The 11,476-nt window shown below is 47.5% G+C and overlaps 1 pseudogene; it reads left to right on the top strand.

Moving 5' to 3' along the window:
* The first annotated feature begins 10,383 nt into the window (after positions 1 to 10,383).
* On the top strand, positions 10,384 to 10,955 carry LOC122202795 (annotated as a pseudogene).
* The last annotated feature ends 521 nt before the right edge of the window (positions 10,956 to 11,476 follow it).

The following is an 11,476-nucleotide window of genomic DNA, read 5'->3' as shown; positions in this document are numbered from 1 at the left end:
GATTATTGACAGGGCGAGAGGAACACACTCGCTTAATGAGATGCCGGGGGGCGGGGCCGGCCCGGTGACGTGTGCATAAATAAACAGCCGGGGTGGGCGGGGCGGGGGCGGCTAACAATGATCCTTTCGGGCGCCGGGAGAGGGAGGAGGGAGAGGAGGAGGAGGAGAGGGGCGGGGGAGGAGAGGGGAGGGAGTTGGAGGGAGGAGTGTGCAGGGGGAGAGGCCTGCGCTGAGTGGGTGCGAGCCCGCGAGTCTGGGCGAGGGTACTGGGACTCGCTCCGGGAGGGGGGCGGCTTCGGAAGGACAATGCGGAGTGGGAGAGGAGGGGAAGGGGGTGGCGACCGAGTCAGGAATCCGAGCCGCGGAAGGCGGAAGGAAAGCCCACTTGGGGGGCGGGGATGGGGAGAGGCCCAGAAAAAGTGCACTTTGGAAATATTAGAAATAAGTCTTAAGTAAGGGGAAAAGGAGGAGAGTACCGTGGAGAAGGGAGGGGCGGGGGGGGGGGGTGCTTAGTGGTTAGTCCAGCAGTGAAATCAGCCACCCTTGGGCGGGGATCTAACAGAAGTGGTCAAAAAGAAAGATCAACCCTCCTCTTTCAGAGAGCTTGGGGAAGTGGGGAGCTGGGCAAAGTTCCTGGTCATCTTCAGGGAAAGAAACTATCAGCCCACGAGGTCTTCCCTACCCTTTTTATTTATTAATAGTGAGTCATTTCATAAAATCTTAAATCTCGCTAGAATAAATATACCAAGACTTTTTATCCCCCCCCCCCCCCAAAAAAAGACAATCAAATACTTTAGTGTTTGTCAGGGGCATTAAAAATACCCTTCAGGAAAAATACGTGGTTCTTTACAATGTAAAGTGTTGTTCTCCCCGCCACCCCCTCTGGTAACTGACGTTGGAGGTGGTAGGAAATGAGCTAGGATTCAAAGTCCTTCTGCCTTTGGAGGTGAAAAGTTTGGGCGTTAACACCGCCAGGGAAAATAAAACTGAAAGTTCACCAACCCCTGGGATCAGTGGTACTGGAGTCTTTCTCGAAGGGGGTGTGAAATGAAATCCCCAAAAGACTGGCCAAATAATCAAGATGTAGATGGCTCTGGCAGGAAATTGCTAACTGAGCTGATGCTGAGAGACCTCAGGGAGGAGGTGGAAAACCTGGGGTTTGAGGCAGGTATTGTTGTTTTTAGGCACCTCGCCTGGGGAGCAGATTTGCTACAAAATGGGGAACAGAATTCTGTTAAAGAGGAAAAGACCTGACTCCTACAACATAGGCTTCCTGGATGATGGAGCAGGAACACTCATTTTCTTGCAAATATTCAGTGGAAAGTGGACAGGAAACTACAACATGAAAAGGGGGACCAAAAAAATAATAATAAATCAATAGGAATTAGCAAATTGTCTGTTAGGAACAGTGTTGGTCCATGATGTACTAAATTATCCCACCAGTCCCCCAAAAAACTCACATACATTCCAACTGGCCCATCAGCACCTAAGGTTTCTAAAAGAAAGCAAATTTACCATGTAATATTTAGAGAGTTTGGGTTTCAGCAAAACTGTTTTATAGGCTAAGGTCTCAGAGAGAAGACTACTAAAAATAATGATACTAAGATTGACAAGGCCAATGAATTCCCCTGCACTGGGAAAAATTCGCAGCCACATTAGCACACTAAAGAGTAAAGAGGCAGGCAAAATAAAATGGGGAGGGGGAGAGCCTATGGAGGAGAATCACTGTAACTCCCAACTTTAATATTAATCAGAAAAATCAGAAGTAGAGTGAGAAGGAGCCAGAAAAGAAGTAAAACAAATGTGTACATTTAATCAGACAGGATTGCATAGGATACAAAGCACAGGGCTAATTAGTCTCAGCAGGTAGGACTAACCTTCAGACTTCATAAATAAATAAGGCGGGCACAGTTTCTAAGAGGGAGAGTGGAGACAGAAAGGGGATTATTTCAAGACACTAAGTAAAAACATGAAGAATGAAATGCTTCACTGTTAAATCCATGTACAAATGGATTTAACAGTTTCCTTTTCCTAGGTCTTTTCACTTGGTTGCCTTTAGATTTACACATTTAGCGAATGACCATAGCTTTTCACACTTGCTAATTGTCACCTGCATACCTAGTGTGCCTGAGTCTGTCTGTGTACAGCATAGACTTTCCTAAAGCCTGTTTTAAGGGCTTATTTACTTAAACTGGAACACATTCATAGGAACTCAATTTATGGCAATTTCTTTGTCCTGTGAGGTGGTATTTTTTTTTTTAATCGAACCCTGATCTGAATTAAGTTGGATAATGAGGACTTCTATGTCCTTTATGGGACTACCTGGATAATAAAAGCTCATAAATATACTGAATTGAAATTTTAAAGCACGTACTTTTTGTTTTTAATGCCCTGGCCTGCATTTTTATCATATGTAAATACTAAAGGCTTTCTTGCGATGATTAGTAACCTCATCCATGTTGGCATATCCTAATTTTTCTCATTCAAAGGAAACTCTTGAATCTTTCCTTCTTTAAATCTCTGATTTAATTAAGCAATTAAAAGTTATTCCATAATAGCACATGTGCCACATTTAATTTCATTGCTTCGTGCCATAAAGGCTGGGGAGACCAGCAAGATCTCAGAGGGTCAATAACCCCTGAGTCTCTGAAAAAGGGCTTCAGGTGATGCCTGCCCGGATAGGAGGTAGGGGAGGGAGAGGGTGTGGAATTGCAATGGGCAAAAAGCAGGGTAATGTAATACATTTTTTAAAAGTCAGGTTGCCTGGCTCACAATGTGGACGTGTACTTTATAGATTTGGTGTGAAATTTTAAACAACAGTTGGCTCGTGTCCAGGTGTTGAGGTAACTTCTCTCTCCAGACACTAAGGACTCCTGGTTTACAGGATCCTGAGCTCTGCCCAAATAGCAAGGGTTCCAAGAACACAGGGACGAAACCAGACCAGTTCTGACTTTGGCCCAAGCCAGGGGATTTTGCATATTTGGGAGTGGGCAGGATGGGGAGGAAGTGACCTCTTTCCTGGTGCCCATTCCTGGGGCCAGCCCAGGTCCTGAATTCTAAGGAGACTGTGTCTCAGCCTCTCTGTGTTCCTGCCTCTCCTCCTCATCCCCTGCCTTTCTGCTTCTTCACCTCTCTGTTTTCTTCTCCCCTTTCGGCTGTCGCTCTATTAAATCCCTGTGGACATGTGTTCATTCTAGAATCTGCATTTTACTTCGAAAACTAAGTGAACAGGTCACCTTTCCCAGGGATACTTCCTTGTTCATCCCTATTGAGGAATGTGAAAAGGAAGTTTCCAGTCGATATAAATCATTCTTCAGGTGTTGGTTCCTTATGGGGGAGCCATGGTAGAGTGGTAGGTGCCCTCTGAAAAATGGGAATGTGCTTAATGGGGATGGCAGAAATAGGCCAAGCGTTACCTGTGTCCTCCACCTGTCACCTGTTGGGTGAGGTCGTTGGACTGGGTATTTTCCTAGGTCCTTTTTTACCATTCAGAGGGCCCATGGTTCCATGCTTTCGGCCCAGACCCCAGCTACGCTAAGAGGTTCAGCAGCACACAAGCAAAGACGACAAAGCGCCTTGGAAGTTTGGCTTTGGAATTTAGGAAAAACAAGGATGGCCTGCTCAGATTCGCCAGAAGTAAAGAATACGTGTGGTCAAGCATACTCAGCTCCCCCAGTGGTTCCTCAACATTCCACTAAATGACGCTCCACAGTGACCTGCACATGTACGCGTGTGGGCATACGTGTGCCGTGTGATTTTTTCCCTAAAGATTCAGGCTCCAAGATGGATGATCCAACCCACTGTGTTGGACTTATCTGTGCAGGGAGGGTGCTGACCGAGGGAAGCCAAAAAAAGAACCTGAAAACATAAGGAAGCTAGAAAATGGGGAAATGTTTTGAAGCCAAAGTCCTGCTTCCACTGTGAGATTTTCTGTTTGCTTTTTGTTCTGCGTGGGTGATGGTTCCTTATTTGGACCTTGAGGAAAGCTACTCCCTTAGCCAACATAGGCACACTAAAAATTGGACACCTCTAAGAGTTTTCCATTTTAGCAGGAGGAAGGGGTAGGCAAAAAAAGGCTCACTTCACAGGCATCCTTTTACTTCTCCCCAGTGGCGCTGTCCAGGGACACGGAAAGGTATATATACCCTCTTCCTGAACCCCTGAGGAACACTGTTCTGTTCTGGCATTTTTCTGAAGTGCCTGGCTTGATCACCTTGCTTCGGCTAATGACAGGTCCGGGTAATACAGTGACGATAATGCCTGATGATCCAAGGGTTAATGGGGAGATGTATGCATTTGCACAGAGTTTCATCATCTGCCTTCATAAGCTGATCACTACCGCTATAGGTACTTATGACAGGAGCCGCCTTGCGAAAGACATCAGTCCTCCATAAATACACCTTTCTTATTGACAAGATGTCTTTTAACCCTAATAGTAATGGAAGAAGGCCAATAAATGAAACATTTACTGCATAACTTGCCTTATTTTGGGGTGGTGTATGATTCCTTTCTAGCCGTCTCGAGAAAATGTTTTCAGCCTAATTTGCTCCCTAGAAATTTCGCTTGCTACAGTTATACGTCTATGACGTTTTATTGCCTGAAGCCAAGTCTGCATAAGAACTTTCTTAAGATATACTTATCCTAATGCCAGGCTACAGGAACTGGGCTGCTTTATGCTGAATTATTTGTGCTACCCTGATATACAGGATAGAGGCTTCCCGACAGTCATTGCCATAGGGTAGGTCTAAGTGTTTCTGAGAAGGGGGGAAAAGGCAGAAAAAGGTGAAAAAAGTTTCATCTAGGTTGATTTGTGGAAGTCTTTAGAATTAATAATTGGGTCTGTATTTAACATATTAAAATGCCTGAGGTTTTCTTTTCTTTCTCTTTTTTTAAAAATAGCTTCAGTGACCCCATCCTTTCTTACAAAGCATCCTCACTGGCCCAAACTCATTGTTATGTTCAGAAATGTCATGGATATCCAAGCACCCTCCACAAAAACACGAGCACTTTAAACTGAGGCAAAGACCATGTCAGCCAGCATGGAGCGGTCTCACAAGGTGGTTTACGTCTGTTCAAGGGACAGAGCAGGTGAAATTTCAGGAGAGGACAATGCCATTGTTCCCCTTGTAATTTATCTAAGTGTGGGCTGATACACCTGCTTCTGGCCAAAAGCATCACGGGATAAAGGAGGTGAAGGATCTAAGGAGACGTCCAGGTCTAGAGTGTGAAGATTTCAGGCTTGGTTTCCCCCAGGAATCCACACCAGCTTTGAGCCCTAGTCTGTCCTTGAGGAAGGACTAAATCTATGTCGAACGAATCACTTGAGACTGGACTGGATTGCAAAAAACCCCAGTTGTTTCTGCAAATTCCAATGATCTTTGTGGATTCTATTTCCTAAGGAAACCTTCATTTGAACAGGGGGGAAAAAGGGAAGAAGGATACATGATGAGTTCCGGCGCCCGGAGTGAGTTCGGGTCCCAGTGTAGACAACAGCCTGCAGCGCGGGGTTGGGCCAGGAGGGAGGCTTCCGGTTGACTGTCATCCGCAGCCGACTCCGTTTCTTGGTAGCCTGAGGGGACACTGTAAATACCTAGAGCGGGAGAGAAGGCATTAATCGTTATTTCTTAAAGGTTCCAGGATGCCAGAGTGAGAGGTTATAATGACCTCAAAACCCCATAAGAAGCACAAGGACCCCTCCCAGAACCCCCTCGCTCGGAAAGGTGGCCTTTCTCCATGCGTGTGTACCCAGACACTGATTCTGCCACGCTTTCTAGCGACAGTCCAGGTCCTTGATGTCTGTCACGGCACAGGCGTAAACATTCCTTGCCTCTACCCAGCCAAGGGCTCTGCTCCTGGAGAAACCCCAGTCCTGGGCAGGGAAGAATCCTCAGAGGCCCCGCCCACTCTCCCTTCCCCCTCCTGCCAGGGTTCATGGGGGGGGGGGGGGGCAGGAGGCCATGTGAATGATGGTGCCTACTATGCCTGTGAGACCCTCCTAGCTCCCCCAGGCCCTGCCACCCACCTCCATCCCCAACAGGCAAGGTGACGACTATCTAGAAACCAGATGGGGCATTTCTTAGGGAAGGATCGGCTGTCATTGTCTTTCAGCTTTTTCTTCTTTGAAGGAACCTTGCCTACCCTTCCTTAGGAGAAGCGTCTTTCTAATGTGATCATCTGGCCGCTGTTCATGTTTTGTTTTATTTTATTTTATTTTATTTTATTTTATTTTATTTTTATTTTATTTTATTTTATTTTATTTTTATTTTATTTTATTTTATTTTATTTTATTTTATTTTATTTTATTTTATTTATTTTTGCCAGCTACAAAACAGCATGTATTATAGAGTTCTTTTTTTAAAAGGGAAATTGTTCATTAAAAATACTTGAAAGGATGTGCCCCAAAATGTCAACGATGAAATTTTGACTTTCATTTTTCTGCTTTTTTATACTATCTGGTTCTGTTCGGGATTAACACCTGGGTACGGGTTATTTGCACAATCATAAAGGAAGATAACGCTTTTTTTCTCTTTTCAAAAATGAACCCTTTGGGGCGCCTGGGTGGCTCAGTCGGTTAAGCGTCCGACTTCGGCTCAGGTCATGATCTCGCGGTCCGCGGGTTCGAGCCCTGCGTCGGGCTCTGGGCTGATGGCTCAGAGCCTGGAGCCTGCTTCCGATTCTGTGTTTCCCTCTCTCTCTGCCCCTCCCCCATTCATGCTGTGTCTCTCTCTGTCTGAAAAATAAATGAACGTTAAAAAAAAAAATAATTAAAAAAAAAAATAAATAAATCCTTTGACTTTCCTCCTCTCTTGTATCCATTCCAACTTTGGGGACGTTTTGAGGTACTTGTTGCTGACATTGCATCCAATACATAACTTTGAGCCTCTGTCAAATATGCTCTCAGACTTGAATTTCAAAGCACATCAGTGGCAAAGGATCCCATGTCATGCCTTTAATTTGAAAATTACTAATAAGCCCCATCCACCCTAAATGTGCTCAGTGACCTGCCTGCAGGTTTCACGGTGGCATCCTTTGTGTGTGAAAGGGGATCGTCCTTCTATAAACCTTTTCTCATACATTTACTTGCTGTTCACAACACCGTGTGAAGTAGCGGGCAAGTGTAATTACCCATTTTACAGGTGAGGAAACTGAGGGTCCAAGAGATCCAGGCAGGCCGAGCATCACATGGCTGAGGGTAGCCAGGCTGAGACTGGGATTCAAGTTTCCTGATTCCAGGTAGAGGTCTTTTTTTGCTACTGGTTCCTGGGCCAACCCAACAATGGAATCACCCTCACGAGTTTTCTGCGATGTATCGGGGGTAAAAAGAGGAGCTTGGCAAAAAGATAATTTCCTTTGAAGTAAAACTCACACCCAGCCCTCAGCTACACTGTGAATTGGATAGTATTTGTCGGGACGCCTGGGTGGCGCAGTCGGTTAAGCGTCCGACTTCAGCCAGGTCACGATCTCGCGGTCTGTGAGTTCGAGCCCCGCGTCAGGCTCTGGGCTGATGGCTCGGAGCCTGGAGCCTGTTTCCGATTCTGTGTCTCCCTCTCTCTCTGCCCCTTCCCCGTTCATGCTCTGTCTCTCTCTGTCCCCAAAAAAAAACAAAAAAAAAAAAAAACGTGGATAGTATTTGTCCTCAAGGCCCACCTCTTCCTGCCCCCTTCCCCCCACCATGCTTGTGGGATGCCCAGGGCTCTCCCCTCAACTTATCCCATTCCTTACATTCCCAGTCCCTAAACAGCACCAGGTTTGTCAGCCTGGGTGCCATTGACATTTTGGACTGAGTAATTCTTTGTTGTGCAGGGTTGTCCTGGATGTTGTTGGACATTGAGCAGCATCTCTGGTCTCTACCCACTAGCTGACATTGACACTGCGCCCTCAGTTGTAACAGTAAAAACAAAAACAAAAAGACCTCTAGGAATTGTCATATGTCCCCTGGAGGCCGGGGGGGGGGTGGGTATGGAGTGAAATTACCTCTGCTGCTCTACACCGAACCCCCCCTCTCTGGAAGGCACATGATAATCCCATTCCTGTTAGTAAGGCACTTAGTCCTCTGACCATCTCCCCTTTCCCCCAGTCAACCAGGGGCTGTCTCAGAATGGCCTAGGGAGTTTCTTTAAATTGTGACACTTCCACTCCCTGCTGAGAACCTATGCCCCGCACAAGAAGCCATCTTGGTCTCACCGGAAGAGCTCAAATCTTGACTCTGCCATGTCTGAATGTGTGCCCTGAGGTCCATCCAAAAATCATTCTAACTCTCTTTGCTCATATAAAGTGGGGACATAAGACCTATGTCTGAGTGTTATCATTAGAATTCCATGAAATAACACGTCAACTTGCCTTGATCACAGAGATCTTCAATCAGTGCAGACTTTGTTACTCGCCTCCCGTGTCCAGATGGTAAATCGAATGCCCAGATTCAGCACAAGCATGGCACCGTGAGCGGGCTCAGTGCACCTTAGCTCTACCGCTGTTATTCTATCCCTCCTAGTTACACCTCTCAAGGGTAGCTGGATTATACAAAGGAAAAGTGCCTGAACTCAAAACAAACACATCTGGAATGGTGGCTCTCAAACCAAAGACAAGCTGGAAAATTGCGGCAAAGAGTCTTTTGGATCTCTTAGTGGTGCTGTCCATCGGGAGGGGGCAGCCCCACCATAAGAGTGTCCCCAACCACCGCCCTCCCTCTGTCCCTCGAAGCAAATCCCTCCCACCCAGTTAAGGAGGGCAGCAAGACAGATTTCGAAAACCCCCAAGGCCTGGTCTCCAGTGTCTAGTAATTTAATAACACGCAGCCCTTCATAAACACTAATTAAGCAAGAGCGCTGCTCCTGGTGAAGGAAGCCCGCCACCCTCCCACCCCAGGCCTCTGCTTTCAGGTGGGAGGCCACTGAGAGGTGCCCCCCCACCCCCCGCCCGGAGAAGTGGTTTGCCTAGGGCTAAAGAGGAAAGAAAAAAAGGCAAGTCAAATGGGAAGAAGAGAACCCTTGTGGGGTTCGGTCCAGTCAAGGCTGTTACCGGTTACTCTGGACTGGAGCATCTCCTTTAGATCAGGGGCCCTTCTGGCTCTTGTGCTTCTTAGGGGAGGGTGTCAGAGACCCCTTTGAGAATCCGAAGCTAGCTTTGGGAAAGCTAGCACCTGGGAAATGCACTCACACTTTTAAAATTTTGCAAATACACTTGGACCTGGAACAACGCCGGGGGGCGGGGGGACAGGGGGTAAGGGGCACTGACCTCCTCACACACACACACAATAGATGATGCATGTTTAACTTTTGACTCCCCCCCAAATCAGTTACTAATAGCCTGCTGTTGACCAGAAGCCTTACTGATAACATCAACAGTCAATTAACACATACTGTGTATGCTCTGTGTATTATATACTGTGTTCTTACCATAAAGTAGGCTAGAGAAAAGAAGATGTTATTAAGAAAGCAATAAGGAAGAAAAGATACATTTACACTCCTGCACTGTAAGAACATCCATGTATAAGTGGACCCGCGCAGCTCCAAGCGGTGTTGTTCAACGACCAACCGCACTCTGAACTTATTAAAATTTCCTGCCCTAACTAATTATAAGTCAGGTCTGATGTTTGGCGAGCCTTTTACAGTTTTAGGAGCGCTTTCCAAGAGGCTAGCGGGAGAATGAGGAGGCGCAGCACGTGGGTTCTAGAATGATGGGCGTATGCCCGTCAGTGCCACTCACCAGCTGGTTTGCCCTGAACAAGGTATTGCACCTCCATGCACCCCCATTTCCTCCCTGCCTAACATGAAGTTAGTAGGATAGCTCTTGTTAAAATGATTTCTGCTTAACAGATGAAGAAACTGAGACTTGGACAAACTGAACCCAAAAGGCTACCGTTTGAACCCAGGACGCCTGGCTCTTCCTTTATCATTCTATGAAAACTTTGTAAACTTTTTTGTGGAAGGAGAACATTCGTAAAGCGCACAAGCCGCGAACACTCCCCTCGCTGAATTCTTGCTAATAGACACACCCATGTAACTACCATCTACATTAGGATAATAGGATATTATCAAAACCGCAGAAGCCATCCTCCTGCGCCCTCCAAGTCAATGTCCCCGCAAAGTAGGGTTGCCAGATTTAGCAAATAAAAATAGTGCCTTGGACGTGCTTACAGTAAGACATTAGTCTAAAGCTGGAATGCAAATCTTACCGGGTGGGCTGTATTTTATCTCGCAACCCCACCTCAAAACCAACCAGTAGTTTGACTTACGATTCTAGATTAGTTTTGCCATTCATAGAAATGGAATCCTAGAGTGCGCAGTCTTTTGGTTCAGGCTTCTATTGTTTAACACGTGCATGAAATTCAACAGTGTAGCGGCAGCATTTGGGCCTCAGCCAGAGGCCCTCGGGTGGGCGGACATGGACGGCCTCTTGGGGCACGCCATCCTGTGGGGGCTGCTGCATGGCCCGCGAGTCACGGGTCCAAGCCCACTCACACACTCCATCTCCAGGGGTCCTCCTGGACCCGGGAGCGAGCGGACCTTGGTGGCGGTGAAGCCACAGGGGTGCAGTGGTGGCTCATTGGGGATGTGATCCGGCGCTTTGAGAGGAGGACCTTCAAGCTGGTGGGGATGAAGGTGCTGCAGGCAACCAGATAGAGACTTTGCCCAGCACTGCCATGACCTGCAGAAGAAGCCCTTCTACCCAGCCCTCATCAGCTATAGGAGCCCTGGCCCCATGGCGGTCATGGTCTGGGAAGACCCCAAAGGGGTCTGCTCTTCAAGGGCCATGACAGGACACATGGACTCAGCTGAGACTTCCCCCAGCGCCACGGAGGGGGTGGGGACTTCAGCATCCACATCAGCAGACACATCATCCAGGCCAGCGACTCCATGGAAGGTGCCCAGAGGGAGACCCAGCTATGGTTCCAGAGCACTGAGCTGGCAGGCTGGGCAGACAAAGGCCACTAGAGGAGCCTCTACCCAGCCTGAGCACTCGGGCTGCCCTCAGCCACCCCAGCAGCCCCCCAGGATCAACTACTTCTGTCCATAAGAACTTGAGCCCACACCCAAGGTCTGCCCATCTGTCCCAGACCACTTCCCTGTCCACCCCAGCCCAGAGGGGTTGAGCCACCAACTTCAAGTGACTTTTTATATCCCAAGCCACTTCAGATGGGACCAAATCCTTTCTGTACAAAACTGCCAGGCAACCTTTGGGGTGTCTCCAAAACCTTCCCTCCCCCAAAGGGGGGGCATTAAAATTTACTGTGTGGGGTGCCTGGGTGGCTCAGTCGGTTAAGCCTCTGACTTTAGCTCAGGTCATGATCTTACGGTTTGTGTGTTCGAGCCCCACATCGGGCTCTCTGCTGTCCATGCAGGGATCCTGTCCCCCTCTCTCTCTGCCCCTCCCCTGCTCTCTCTATCTCTCCCACTCTCAAATAAACATTTAAAAAAAGACTTTAAAAACATTCACTGTGTTCTTCATGGGGGTGGATTGCTTATTACAGTTTGTG

Source organism: Panthera leo, chromosome D2 (genome assembly GCF_018350215.1).
Source record: "Panthera leo isolate Ple1 chromosome D2, P.leo_Ple1_pat1.1, whole genome shotgun sequence".
Lineage (NCBI taxonomy): Eukaryota > Metazoa > Chordata > Mammalia > Carnivora > Felidae > Panthera > Panthera leo.
Note: the sequence above shows the minus strand (reverse complement) of the source record. Positions and strands in the feature narration are given on the sequence as shown.